This window comes from Miscanthus floridulus, chromosome 9 (genome assembly GCF_019320115.1).
Source record: "Miscanthus floridulus cultivar M001 chromosome 9, ASM1932011v1, whole genome shotgun sequence".
NCBI classification, from domain to species: domain Eukaryota; kingdom Viridiplantae; phylum Streptophyta; class Magnoliopsida; order Poales; family Poaceae; genus Miscanthus; species Miscanthus floridulus.
In genome coordinates this window covers 100,993,530-101,007,847 of record NC_089588.1, presented here as the reverse complement: position 1 = coordinate 101,007,847, position 14,318 = coordinate 100,993,530, and the positions used below count along the sequence as shown (strand labels likewise).

The 14,318-nt window shown below is 44.0% G+C and overlaps 3 non-coding genes across 3 annotated transcripts; all 3 read right to left on the bottom strand.

The window, feature by feature from the left end:
- Positions 1 to 10,736: 10,736 nt before the first annotated feature.
- Positions 10,737 to 10,810, bottom strand: LOC136484616 (small nucleolar RNA Z267). The gene has a single exon (XR_010766122.1). It is a non-coding gene; the product is annotated as a small nucleolar RNA Z267 (small nucleolar RNA).
- A 103-nt stretch (positions 10,811 to 10,913) lies between these two features.
- Positions 10,914 to 10,991, bottom strand: LOC136484645 (small nucleolar RNA snoR122). The gene has a single exon (XR_010766147.1). It is a non-coding gene; the product is annotated as a small nucleolar RNA snoR122 (small nucleolar RNA).
- A 72-nt stretch (positions 10,992 to 11,063) lies between these two features.
- Positions 11,064 to 11,153, bottom strand: LOC136484623 (small nucleolar RNA R44/J54/Z268 family). Its single transcript, XR_010766128.1, has one exon. It is a non-coding gene; the product is annotated as a small nucleolar RNA R44/J54/Z268 family (small nucleolar RNA).
- Positions 11,154 to 14,318: the final 3,165 nt, after the last annotated feature.

Below are 14,318 nucleotides of genomic sequence, written 5' to 3'. Positions count from 1 at the left end.
TAATTCAATGTATCGCTGCTGGTCTTGATCTTCAAAGAGTTGCTCTAGATCACCAACACAAAACTCACTATCTACTCGAGATCAAACAGCACCACACCAGCATCCATACACACATGCATAGTAAACAAATATAAACTAATTAGAACAATACACCGAATAGTAGAAATAGAAGTTAAAAAGGTTTTAAAACTGTTCTACGCGAGGCTACGAACACGCAGACGCGAGAATCACTCAAATCGGAGTTAAAACAGAGATTCTACACTTAAAACAAGATTCAGGGGCAGTTTTGTAGTTTTTAAAATGGACCTATACGTAATTTTGATTATAAACACGAGGTCTAACCTATAAAACTACCTTTGTGGACGGCGGCTCCTATTTCTATAAAGTACAGGGCTTAAAATGGAAGAAAAAGGACTTGCTTTGAAATATTCTTGTAAGAGAGTGGACTGCGGGTTGATTTCAAAGAAAATCAGGGGCCTTTTCGCAAAACCATTGGCGCCGGCGGAGTTGACTGGGTCATCACTAGCATGGAGCCACATGGCGGATCGGCATAGGCGGGTTCACGGTGAACCGGCTAGCGTGGGACAGTGGACAAAGTCCACCACTGTGCTGTGGACCGAAGGGGTACGAATTAACGCGATCTAATCATGCCCGTTGATCGGAATAGGGACGGCTGTGGTGATTCTGGGGCTCAGGCTAGCCAGAATAGAGGGCCGCGCGGCGGTCCGCCATTGCCGGCGATGAAGCTCAGCGACGAAGCTCGGAAAACTGGATACGGGCCACGGTTCACTATATCACGAAACGAGGGCACCTGGCAAGCGAGGGGATGATGGCGAGCTCACCTATGGTATTATCGACGGCAGAGGAGGCACGGAGACGACACGTGGCTTGGCGGGGCGACGGCGGACCGCGGCGCTAGGTTTTTGGCTCGACGCGGCGGCGCTACGAGGTGGTGGTCACTCCGGAACGTGATAGGGAGGGCGGCGCGGTGCAGACATCAGTATTTAAGGCCAGGAAGCTGCTTGGAGCGCAAGGCAAGGCGACACGGGGCTGACGCGGACTCCATTGGCGGCGGAGGTAGAGTCTTGTTCCGGGACGGGAGGAAGAAGACGGCGCGCGGCTGACAAGCGGGCCTAGGTGGCAGCGGGTGAGAGTGGAGAGAAGAGGGGGAGCGTGGCCTGCGCGCAGTTGGGCCAGCGTGCTGGGCCGAGGGAGAGGAGGAGAGCGGAGATGCGGTGCTGGGCTGCCGAGTGAAGCTGGGCTGCGGCTAGGGCCTTCGGGCGCGAGGGAGGGAGAGGAAGGGAGTGCTTGGGCCGGCTCGGCCCACGTGGAGGAGTGAGGGGAAGGAGGAGAGAGCAGGCCGGGCTGGAGCAGGCCATGGGCTAGAAGGGGAGAGGGCTTGCTCTTTTCTTTTTCCTAATACTTTTTTCAAATAGGTTTTGAATTCATTTTGAATTTTGGATTCAACCACTCATTGCAATAGATCAAATGCACCAGCATGTATGCACATCCATGTTGCTACTCCTTATGATGAATTTTATTTTAATGAAAAATTATTATTTCCCTATGTTTTCATGAACACAAAAAATCAAAATTACCTCAATTTACATCTATTTCAAAAGGTGCAAATTTTAGGGTGTTACATAGGTAGAGCTTGTTGCCACAACGCACGGCGCCGACTTCAACGCCATGCCTTGTGGCGCCGAATTTTGGCTAGCTAAATTCTACTGTGACTTGAACATTCAGAATTTTACTACGACTTGGACATTTTGAATTTTGGCTAGCCAAATTCTAAAATGTTTGAGTCATAGTAAAATTCCAATGCCTAGGTTAGCCAAATTCTAAACCAGGGGGCGCCAAGGTTCGGTGTCAAACTCTGGCAACAACAACGCCACATTGTCCCGCCACGCCACCTAGACCTCGAGGCTCGGCATCATGTCCTGTGATGCCAATACGTGTTACCTCGGCGCCATGGCTCTTGGCACCGACCTTAGCGTCCATATCTGGAATAAGGTCGCCCAAGAGTATAAATATGAATATTTTAAAAAAAGGGTTAAAAACAAAAGGTTGGGTTGGTCTCCCAATGCAGCAACGTCTACACCCATTCACTTGTGGGCAAGTTTGGCTACCCCCAACTAAACTTTAGTCAACTAAACGTGTGAACTAAACATTAGTCCCCAACCCAACTAGCCATTACTGCATTAGTTGGTAAAAGTGGACCAATGTAAACTAAAAGGTGGATATGAGTCTATGTCCAAAGAATCTTTTTGCTTTTAGTTCATGCATCTAAACATATTAGACTAAAACAGGTATACCTAAACTTTAGTACAACTGAATGTTAGTGCACCTAAACTTTACTTTTAGGTGATCCAAATAGGGCCTAGGCTGCCGCCGCCATCTCATCACCTAGAGCTTTCATCTTGGCGAAGTATTCAGCGGCGCTTGAATTTCCTTTCTTCGTTGTCGCTAGCGCGATGCGCAGGTTGACAGTGCGTGCACGAGTTTGGGATGCGTACATCCCCTCGATGATGTTCCATGCCTCCGCAGCTGTGTTGCACGTAGCAACTTGTGTCATCACGTCCTTGGACAGGGATGACAGGAGGAAGCTGAGCAATTGCTGATGAGCTGCATCCCATTCTTCAAACGCCGGGTTCGGCGTCTTCAATTCCTTGTCATCCATCTTGACGACAAGTTCAGATTCCGGAGCCTTGGAGGCGCCGGTGAGATGGCCCTGAAGCCTGGCGCCGCGTACAGCCGCCGTGATCTGTGCTTTCCACAGAGCATGATTGTGCTTGGTGAGCTTCTCCGAAACGAAATGGCCAGAGAGAGGATTCCCAGCCGCGGATGACGAGCTCGCCATGGGAGTGGAAGATTGCTCTACTGAGATGCAATCTGAATGGCTCTGAATACCATGTGAGAATAGTCAGAGGCGCATAGGAGGAAACGCCGCACCCTATCTTTGGTTGATGGCGTGTGCGTGTTGATCATATATTAGCCGGAAAAGCCCCTGGCCGTGGCTAACAAAGAAGGCGCCAATCTCCTGGAGTGTGGATCATGGAAAGTTTTACACAGATTGATATCTTCCTATTTTCTAGATACTTTCCTCGACCCATGCATATCCGGAGATTGTTACAAGATCATGCACACACGGTTACACAACAAACTATTTGTCTAACAGAACCTTGGGAAAGGTACAACATTAGCTGTGCTTTGGTAGAAAAAAAAAACCAAGCATTTCTGACCTCCACAGTCTGCTGTATGGACGAGTTTACGTAGCTGCACTTCATTTACATTTCGTGCACATATATATATAAAACTACTTCCTCCACTTTGGGCCTGCGAAACGTGGATTGGGCCCAGTCGCTTCTACAACTTGTGGCCCAGCCCATCATTTTGGCTTGGCCCAACGCTTGTCTTGGCAGCAAATCCTCTGGCTGGATACGGAACTTTGATACGTTGATGAAGCTAGGGTATAGCTCCAGGTGGGAACATGGATGGCACCGTTCAAAACCCAGAGAATCCACACATGGAAAAGCGTTAGCAATAATCATGAAACTTCACACACGAAGAGGATTTGGTTGTCCTCCCTTCGCAGTTGACCCACCTTTATGTTCTGGTAGGACAGGACGAGAAATGATGCGGGATCCATGTCAGCAACCAACTGGTTCAATGTATAATGAGATGAGACTACTAGTAGAGTTTCGTTTTTGTGCCTAAATCAGTTGCTGAAAAAAATGTCAGGGACTGGCAAGCGCAGTAGCTACACACGTGGGAAGCTCCCAACCCTTTGAATTACATAAAGAATATTTCTTTAACTAGCACGAGGTACTAAGTGCCATATTTTCTTCTTAATGACCTGCTGCAGCAACACAGGCTAATAGAAGCGTTGGCCTTAAACAAAAAGGTAATAGGCCATGTACATAGTGTAGCATCTAGGTGTCAATTTCTCGGACCCAAGTGAGTGCTCTCCTCTAAAATAGCAGTGGTCTGCAAGTGGTGTGTCATTGGGCACCGTGGTCCGTTGAAAACTACTGTTGAGGCTGTGCTGCTCCCGCTCCAATGCACACCCTGATCAGTGCTTTAAGTTTTTGTTAGATGAAGCGCTGGCTTGTTTGTTACTTCTGCAGGAGGTTCTCATGCCCTGCGAGGCTCTGATGGATGTGATTCGGACACTGGCTGCATATGGAGAGGTTGACACTAACAGCTACGGTGTCACGCTGGGAAGCTCTGAGAGTGTTCTATTCAATATCCAGTTAGAAGCACTGATAAGAGTATAATGGGGCCAGAAGCAGAGTTTTTCCAGCAAGGCACTAGCAACGCCACAATGAGCAGCTATTCAAATTTAAAGCTTGTGCTTGTAGGGAGAGACGAATGCCGAGAAAAGATAATTTGGAGCGGATTGCTCTTCCTCAGACATTGCAAACACATTGATATTCCACGTGCTAAGGCACCGTGGCATTAGTCTGTTCGTTTCATTTCTTGCTCATGTTTGGGACTCACCATGGCCGAACAAACTGTAATATATGTTGTTGTCGAAATGGACCAAACAAACTGTAATACTACTATGCTAAAAGCAAGAGAAGCTTTTTGCATCAGAAAAATAAGAAATAAAGACGTTGACAGCACATGTGTGTCCCTCAATTAGTGCTGGACATGGCACAAATTAAACATTAGTTGCACGTACATGGTACAATGTGGTGGGTCCGAAAAGACAAAAAACTAGCAAGGCAGCACCTAAGCATGAGAAATTGTCACAGAAAGGCTAAAGCGCACAAGTAAACAGAAACCTTGAGCACGCCAAATGGACCCACAAAGACTCAGAGCATCATGGGCTATTATTGGCGAAATGGACCTCTCCTTTGGTGTAGAGCAGAACATCAGGCACGGCGGAAATGCTGGGGGCTTGTAGCTGAATCAACTAGCCATTGGCGAAGATCTCGAAAAGGAATTTGTTGTAGGTAGTGGCTGAGGCCGCAGGGCAATATGGTCGACCATACCATTATCTTGATGACCTTGAGTACTCGGCCAGCGACTAGCTCCACAGCTCCGAACGGAGAGTAGTCGTCCACGGCGACATAAGGGTAGTCATCGATGATGTCGCGGATCTTGGCGACTTGAAGACAAATCTTCCCGTTATTACTCGACTCAAAACAGAGTTGTTACGAATTATAAATATGTTGTAGCCCACACAAACACATAACACACCTGAGTGAACTAAAATGATTATTAGGATGCATCTGGAGCGCCACTTCACTGGCGTTGATTATATAAACCGATGGATTATTGATATGACGAGTGTATTGGCTCCTCCCCATTTGTTTCAGACCACCTCCTCGGATAGTGAGGTTGCCGAGGCCTCCTTGTCGTCTGTGACCTCATCCTCATCCTCATCCTCATCCTCTGCCTAGAAATAATATTTATTATTATTATGTTGCTGAGAAGAGACGAGCAGAAACCAATGGCCTTTAATTAATACTATAATAATATATATAAATGAGAACCTCTAGGCCGAGTGCAGTTTTCAGTTCCTCCAGCATTGCAGCGAGCCGTGGATATTCAACCGTAAGTATCTGGAGCGCCCGTTCCATTTCCTCAATTTCATCTGTCTATTGCCACAAGGGTGCAAAGCATTTCCGTTAAATACAACTGCATGGGTGGGTTACTCAAGGGTTTGCATATATGAGAGATTAAGTTTGTGCAAACGAAAAATAATGAGTAACCAGCATAAAGTATGAATAAAGCAGCACAATGTGGGAGATGGTGCGAGATAATGATCATAGCAATTGAAAACACATTACCAATCTTTTGAGGTCATGATTAGGTATATTTTCATTCACCCGATGTAGTTCATGTTTCACACGGTCTTTGACGGCATTGAAGTGCTCATGAAATCGTTGATCCTGCAAGGTGGCCAACAACCACAAGGGTCAACAAAGAAAAAAAGTGAAATTCACCAAAGGTCCTTGAACTTGACTGTAGCTGTCATATTGGTCCCCAAAGTCTCAAAATACATTTTCGGGTCCTTGAAGTTAGTTCGGGTCTCATCGAGGTCTAATAAACAGATGTTTATTCGACCCGATAGCTGATTTGGCATGCTGTCTCAACGCTTACATGGATCTGACAGATGGGACCCCCATGTAGCGGCAAGGCTCAGTCATAGAAAAATTATATCCTTTTCATACGGATGAAGTTGATTCTAATATAAAAATTGTATCCCTCGATGACATATATAATTTTTTAGTTTTGAATTTTTTCATTTAAGATCGTTAAGATGCTTAAAAATAATATAAAGTTCAGCAACATATTAATCGTGTACCAAACTTGTTGTCTTAGAAAAATCATATATTTCTTTTATCGTGTAGGATAAAGATACTTTCTATGTGAAAATTATAGCTCTAGACGAGATCTACATATTTATAGTTAGATTTTGTCATTTGAGGTCATTAAGATGTTCCAACATTTAATATAAAGTTTCAGCAGTATATTAATGGTGTACCAGGGAGAAGCATGTTGCACCAGTTGCTTCTCTTGAAGTAGTTAGAATGTACAACAGTTTGAGAAGCGGGAATGGAGCAATGGGATGGCCAACATGATCGTTAAGGGATCAATCTCTATTGGCATAATGGGAGCATTTCCCGATAGGAAAGAAGATGGTGAGGAGCTAACTGCTAAGGAGTACTTGGGCTTTGCCAAGGAGAACTGCAAGAGCTCATCTAAGACTTCAATTGCATATACCAAATAAGGGCCAAGAGTATCAAGTGGACTATGAGTATACACAAGATCTGAAGGACAACACCAACCCCAAGGTGGGGGCATGCTATATATTTATCCTACTTAGCATTGCGACTAGCATAGTGTCACTAAGCCTTCAAAAATAATTTGGTTCATTTGACTCCAACATATTTGCTACTCTAATTTTTAGTACTAATTTCTCTTGCTCACATTCAATCGTGCTTGCGTAGCATAAAATGATGAGTTAAATAAATGAAGGGCACAACTATGCTATGTAAAATAGTATGAATAAAATCAGAATAATTTCCATTGTAACGCTATTTAATACACAATATCTTTAGAAAACATTAGCACTAGTTTTGTATTTTTATGATCTAAAATGAATTAGATATAAACTTTTATACAGACAACCAGTTTTCATTAGTTTCAGAAAATATAAAACAATATTTGAAACTAGCTATCTCCATGATCACATTTGTCTAGAGTTGGTGATCAAAGATTCCCGTCACTACTACAGGATGGACTTGTTGTCCCGGGCGGTAACGGCCTTTAGTCCCGGTTACCGCGCCGGGACAATGATCCCGGGACTAAAGGTGGAACCTTCAGTCCCGGGTCATCGAGCCGGGACTAAGAGGGACCTTTAGTCCCGGTTGGTGTTACCAAAAGGGACTAAAGGCCCTCCAGCCGAGCAAACGTGGCCGCACCCTTTAGTCCCGGTTGGTAACCCCAACCGGGACTAAAGGTTCATTTTCTTTTTCTTCTTTTTTTGTTTAATTTGTTTTCAGTTCAGTTACACATATTTGTTTAATATATAATATGTTTTTATGTACGTATTCTACGCTGCTAATATAAATACACGCACGCATATAATTACATCTAATTCTCATCTCGAGCATTATTATATTCGAATAAAGTATGAAACTATATATATTATAGATATATATATATATGTATATATACAACACTTTCGTAATCTTGTTCTCGAAAATAACGATATCAATAAACATTTAATTTACATCATTAGTTCCTTAGGATCAAAGTAGAACTCGCCGTTGGGATTTAGCACTTTTTCTAGAAGAAATCCTGCTATTGACTCTTGAACTGCTTTCAGATGGTCTTTTTGCATGACCCTTTGTTTCAACCATTCAGTCTTGCATTTGAAATAAAAGGAAAAGTATTAATACATATATATATATATATATTCATTTAAAAATAAATAAAAAATTGATATATACGTACTCTGAGGACATCTTCAGGAGTTCTTCTTATGTGTGCAGTGATAAATTCACAAACGTAGTATCCACACAAGTTATTACCTGGTTGCTGCCGCAAACACCACTGTACGAGAAGAAGATTATTCTCATCATCTCACACGTAAATTGAAGTACGATATAGTAATTAAACACGTGGAGAAGTATATATAGTACAACTTACTGGTATTTCAACTACATTAAGTGGTGCCTTGCAATCCTTCCGGTGCCTTGTAAAAGTACGGCTTCTCCTTAAGCTTCGCTTGTCTCTGCTTTTGGATATCTATAAAAAAATCTTTCACTTTTTTGTCTTCTTCAGTTGCTATTTGCTCATCAGTCTTTTCAGTAAGTATTTCTTGAGAAATAACTCTTTTTTCGGGGTCTTCTTTGCCGCCAGGACCTTAGACGTCTTTGTAGTGTGTCGCTGTGGAGGGGGTGGGGGCGGTGTTGGAGACCGGCGTGAAGGCGATGAGGCTGGTGTTGGAGTCCGGCGTGGAGGCGTTGGAGATCGTTGTGGAGGCGGTGGGGCCGGTGTAGGAGTTGGAGATCGTTGTGGAGGCGATGGGGCCAGTGTAGGAGTTAGAGATCGCCGTGGGGATGAAGTCGTCTCGCCCCCCGCGACGCTGTGATGAGATGGGGAATGAATGATTGGGCTAGGCTGGGGGAGACCCTGCTACAAAACAAGTTGTGGGTCAATTATTTTTGAAGCCAATATAAAATTAATGGAAAATAATATTTCATTCACTTTCATTCGTACCTAGGGTGAGGTAGGGGAAGCAGTGGCGCCCCAGAAATGATGATGAAGCGTTTGCGCCATTGAATAAATGTCTTCTCTGCTTCTCCTAGTGTCTTCTCCCCATCACCGCCTTCAATGTCAAGAGGAACATTGCTGTAACCTTTGAGCACTCTATCGACCGAGACGCTAGCATATCCAGGTTGAATAACTGACCCATGGATTCTTGGTGTCTTCATTCGGTCTATTGGAGATACAACCCCAACAGCCACCATGATTGATGCATTATTACCATCTAGAATGTGCAGCTCACATGTTGTTAGAGGCTCGGTAATGTCATCAACAGGGAAGCGCAACCCAGCGTCACCTTGAATAACTGGTAGCTCTGTGGAAGCACAACTGCTTTTCATCTGACCAACGGGGCTAATGGTGACTCCCGGCGTTGATTGCGATTGCATTTGACTCATTGCTTGCTGCACTTGCCTCTTGATCTCCTCCTGCATTCTTGCCTCAAGAGATTTTTCTCGTTCACGTGATTCAAGTAATGCTTGTCGTGACTCATTAACAAATTGCTCCAATACACGGATTCGGTCTGCCTCCTCATCCTTCTTTCTCTGGCGGCTTCTGTAGGTATCCTTGTCTGCTGGGAATGCTTGTAGCCACGGAACCGCCCCATAGCCTCTTGTTCGACCACCGTGTTCGGGATTCTCTAGGGCATATGTCAATTCATCCTTTTCTCTGTTGGGCTTGAAAACACCACTATCAGCTTCTTCCCTAGCACGAGCTAGTCTCTGTGTTGCTCTCTCAATTTTTTGGCCGAAAATTAGCTTGCCAATGTCTGGGTCTAGGCTTCCCCCATGAGCATAGAACCAATTCTTTGCGCGTTGAGGCCAGTTCTTCTCTATTGTTTCAGGTATGATTCCCTTGGCAGTAATCTCTGCTTCTAGGTTTTGCCACTTGGGAATAGCACTCCTATAACCACCTGATCCTATGCGATGATGGTATTGCTTTTGTCGGACATTCTGTTGATTCCTCATCACACGTTCCTCACTCCCTTTAGATGTCTTGTATTGTACGAAGTCATCCCAATGGGATTCCAACTTGACAAACGCCTTAGCATTGAAATCCGGCGTTTCATTCTTCAAGATAAACTTTTTATACAATGTCTTCTTCCAACTCTGGAACAATGTTGCCATCTTCTTCATTGTCCAATCCCTCACTAGCTCCTTCAAAGCATCATCTACTTGTAATGTGAAATGCTGAGTGATATCTCTCCAAGCTAGGTTCTTGTCACGATTAGATACAAATCTAACATTAGGAGTGGATATCTTCTGCTTCCATTCACGAGCACTAACTGGGATCCTATCCCTTACAATGAACCCACATTGATTGACATATGTCTGAGCATGTGGTCCCAATGGTTTGCCGGTGTCGGTGTCGAATTCTGATATTCACTACTACACAAACTTTACTGGAGGCGGGCATTTTCGGTTTCCCGCGGCGGGCAAAGCCGTCCGCCGCGGCCTAGATGCCACGGTAAATCGTGGCTTAACCGCGGCGGGCGGCTTTGCCCGCCGCGGTTAACCGATTTACCGCGGCGGGCGGTGTAACGTGCCCGCTGCGGTAAATATACTTTTACCACGGCGGTCACGTTACACCGCCCGCCGCGGTATATTATTTAAAAAAACAAAAAAAAAACCCAGGAGCCCGTCGGTGAGCCCATTCTCGAGCCCACCGACGAGCACGTTCCCAGCCCAATACCAGCGCCACCGCACCTCGCTGGATCCGCCGCCGGGGTCTCCTCCTCGCCGTATCCGCCGCCGAAGAGGTCATCCTCGCCGGATCCGCGGCCAGGGAGGACGACCTCGCCGGATCTGCGGCCAGGGAGCGCAGATCGGCCGGATCCGCGGCCGTGGACGAAGAGGAGGCCGGACCCGCGTCATGGACGACGAGGGCATGACACGAAGAAAAGATCGTCGAGATTATTGAACTGATGGGATGCAACAACGATTATTGAACTGCAAATGCCTCAGATTTAAGTTTATTTCACAGCGAAAACGCTACAAAGTATATTTAACACCATCATAGGCAATTTGCTCGAGATAACTTATCAGACCAAAGGAAAACAGAACCAGAAAGAGAAAAAAACAAACAAATTAATCAAATTCAAAAGAAAACAGATTGCAGATCTAAAAGTCTGCCTCAGTGGTAGTGACAATTTGTAGATCGTCATGGAACAATCCGATAATACGTGCATTTGTTATGCATCATCGGCAGCCAATTACCAGGAAGAAGAAACAGATCTCGGAAGAAATACAGAGAAACGAGATTTGGTTTTGGGGAAGCCAAAAGCATCAGAGAGATTCCCATTGAAGACTTAGTCTATCACGCCCAGGAAAGGGTTCTGATGTCCCTGTCTTGTTCTCATCACCTGCTCCCATCTAATCCCAATCCAAATCGCCAAGAAAAACGATCAAAACAGTAACCAAAGATCCGGAGAAAAATCGGAAGAACATGCTGAAGCAACACGGCACAGCACGGATTGGAGCCGCTACCCGCAGGCCGAATCGAATCGAACGAGGCATAGGGAGGTGGCTGCGGGGGATGGGGTGGAGGAGCAGTGAGATAGTGGAGGGGATGGGGAGGGGGAGTGAGAGAAGAGGGAGGGGCGCTGCCCTGCTTGCCGGCTATGGAGAGGGAGAGGGAGAGGAGGGGCAGCAGCCGCACGGGGAAGGACTGAGAGAGAGGGGAGGGCGACGACTGATTGAGTGAACGGGGATGAGTAAAACCCTAACTTTCGGTATATATACAATGAGCGGATATTGGGCCCAGATGGGCTGCCTGCTGGGCCACTATTTACCGTGGCGGACCTTATAATATGCCCGCCACGGTAAATAGATTTACCGTGGCGGGCGTCTTAAGACGTCCGCCACGGAAAATACCCTATTTTCCGTGGCGGACATCTTAAGACGCCCGCCACGGTAAATCTATTTACCGTGGCGGACAAAAACGTCCGCCTCGGTAAATAAAAAAGGCCCGCCTCGGTAAATCATGGCCATTAATCGCAGCGGGCAAAAATTGTGCCCGCCACGGAGGCTATTTTGGTGACGCTGCGCAAATTCGTTTTTGTAGTAGTGATTATAAAACGGCCCTCTAATGGCTTTTTGGCCCTCGGACTTTCCTACTCTTGTCGGTGGTTGATGTAGATCCAGAGACCGGCTACATGAGTAGAAACACAACGATTAACAACAAATATACGTACGCATGCATCTATAAGAGATGATAGATAATCGAATATACCTCGCCAGTATTTTCTTACGCGATAATTTGTTGATCTTCAACCACCGGGATATTCAGGATATCCTCATAATCAGCAAAGTACTGACTCGTGTCATCTACATCCGTATTGGTGCCGGCGTTGATAATACCCGCCATTATGTCATCATTCAAGTTATCATCCGGAGCAGCCATTTGTATCTTCACGACATAGATAGAATTACTATGGCACATAACATAAGTACATGTGATAACACATATAGAATTACTAAATCCAATTAAATATAATAACACATAATATTTCATAAGGATAAACAATAATAAGGTATAGGCTTTGGAATCGAATCAAAAACACTTTCGATCCAAAAACATGGAAATAAGTACATGTATATATATACATAGAATGATACAATTTTCTCTCTCTCTCAACACATAGAAATAAGTGCATATGTATATATCTCTAGATATGCATGTGATAACACATAGAATGTCTCTCTAGATACAATTTTCTCTCTCTCTCAACACATGGAAATAATTAAGTACATGTATATATACACATAGAAATAATTAAGTACATATATATGTATACATATAGAATTTCTCTCTAGATACATGTGATATAGATAGAATTACTAATAAAATATCCAAGTGATATATAGATAGAATTACTAAAATAAAATATGCATGTGATATAGAGATAGAATTACTAATAAAATATGCATGTGTCAATTACTAAAACAAAATTAAATCTAACATATGTATAGAGAGGTAGAATATAATTACTAAATCCAATTAAATAAAATAACACACATATATCTAGATAGAATTAATTACTAAATCTAATTAAACCTAACATATATACATAGATAGAATTACTAAATCAAAATTAAATCTAACACATATATAGAGAGAGATAGAATAATAATTACTAAATATATCAAAAACTATAATAAAAAACTATCTAAATAAAGTACTAATTAAATTTTAATATATTTAAATCTAATTAACATATATCAAAAACTATCTAAAAAACTAACTAAAAAACTATCTAAAAAACTATCTAAAAAAATATGGCTGAGCTATAGCTAGCAGGCGGGCGGATGGCGGGCGTGCTGGCCGGCCACGGGGCCTAGCTGAGCCGCGCGAGGACGACGTACGGCGGAGACGAGCTCGACGGCCGCCGAGCGGGGCTCGACGACGAGGCCGGGCGGGGGTAGACGACGTACGACGGTGGCGCGGCAGAGCTCGACGCGGCCGGGCGGATGGCGGGCGTGCTGGCCGACCACGGGGCCTAGCTGAGCCGTGCGAGGACGACGTACGGCGGAGACGAGCTCGACGGCCGTCGGGCGGGGCTCGACGACGAGGCCGGGCGGGGATAGACGATGTACGACGGCGGCGCAACAGAGCTCGACGTGGCCGGGCGCGGTAGAGACGAGATCGACGTTGTAGATCGAAAAGTAGAAGATGAACAGAGGAATCGTTCGATATATATAGGTCGGGACCCTTTAGTCCCGGCTGGTAACACCAACCGGGACTAAAGATCCTTTAGTCCCGGCTGGTAAGCCGAACTGAGACTAAAGGTCCAACCCTTTAGTCCCGACTCGGCTTACCAGCCGGGATTAAAGGATCTTTAGTCCTGGTTATTGTTACCAGCCGGGACTAAAGGTATTTTTGTGTGGGCAATTCCGCTCACCCTTTAGTCCCGGTTCCTGGCCTGGGCCAGGACTGAAGGCCTGAAAATTTTGGTAGTCCGCCAGAGTAATTGGAAAGGTCTGAGATTTTGATTTTGTTCTTCTTGTTTAATACTAATTAATTCTATAGCAACTTCAATACTTTGCAATATTTATTTTCAAAAATACTATTGATTAACTAATTATTTATTGTAAATAGGAAAATTTTGTAACCTAAAGTTTTTAATTTCTTTTATGAATATAGAATATAAATGTTACTAATACTAAGTATTTTGTTAATGCAAAAATATATTTGTAACTTAAAATTAATAAAACTAATATTATTCGGTAGAAAATTTATTATCACATTATTGTAACGTCAATGTTTCAATTTTTTCTCGGTTTTTTTGACCAAAATGATAGGAAATTTTTGTTGAACCTATAAAAATAAATAAAATATAGTATTTTTATTCTACAACTTTTTCAAATGAAAAAATGGCCTATATAAGGATTGTAGATCTTGATGAGTTGAACAAACTTAATATTCAAAACTTTTCAATTTGAGACAATCTAGGGTTCCGAAAACTAGTTTGTAGGCGTTGAAATTTAAAAATCACAAATTTGAACCATTTAAACTTTCTCAAATGGAAAGTTGAC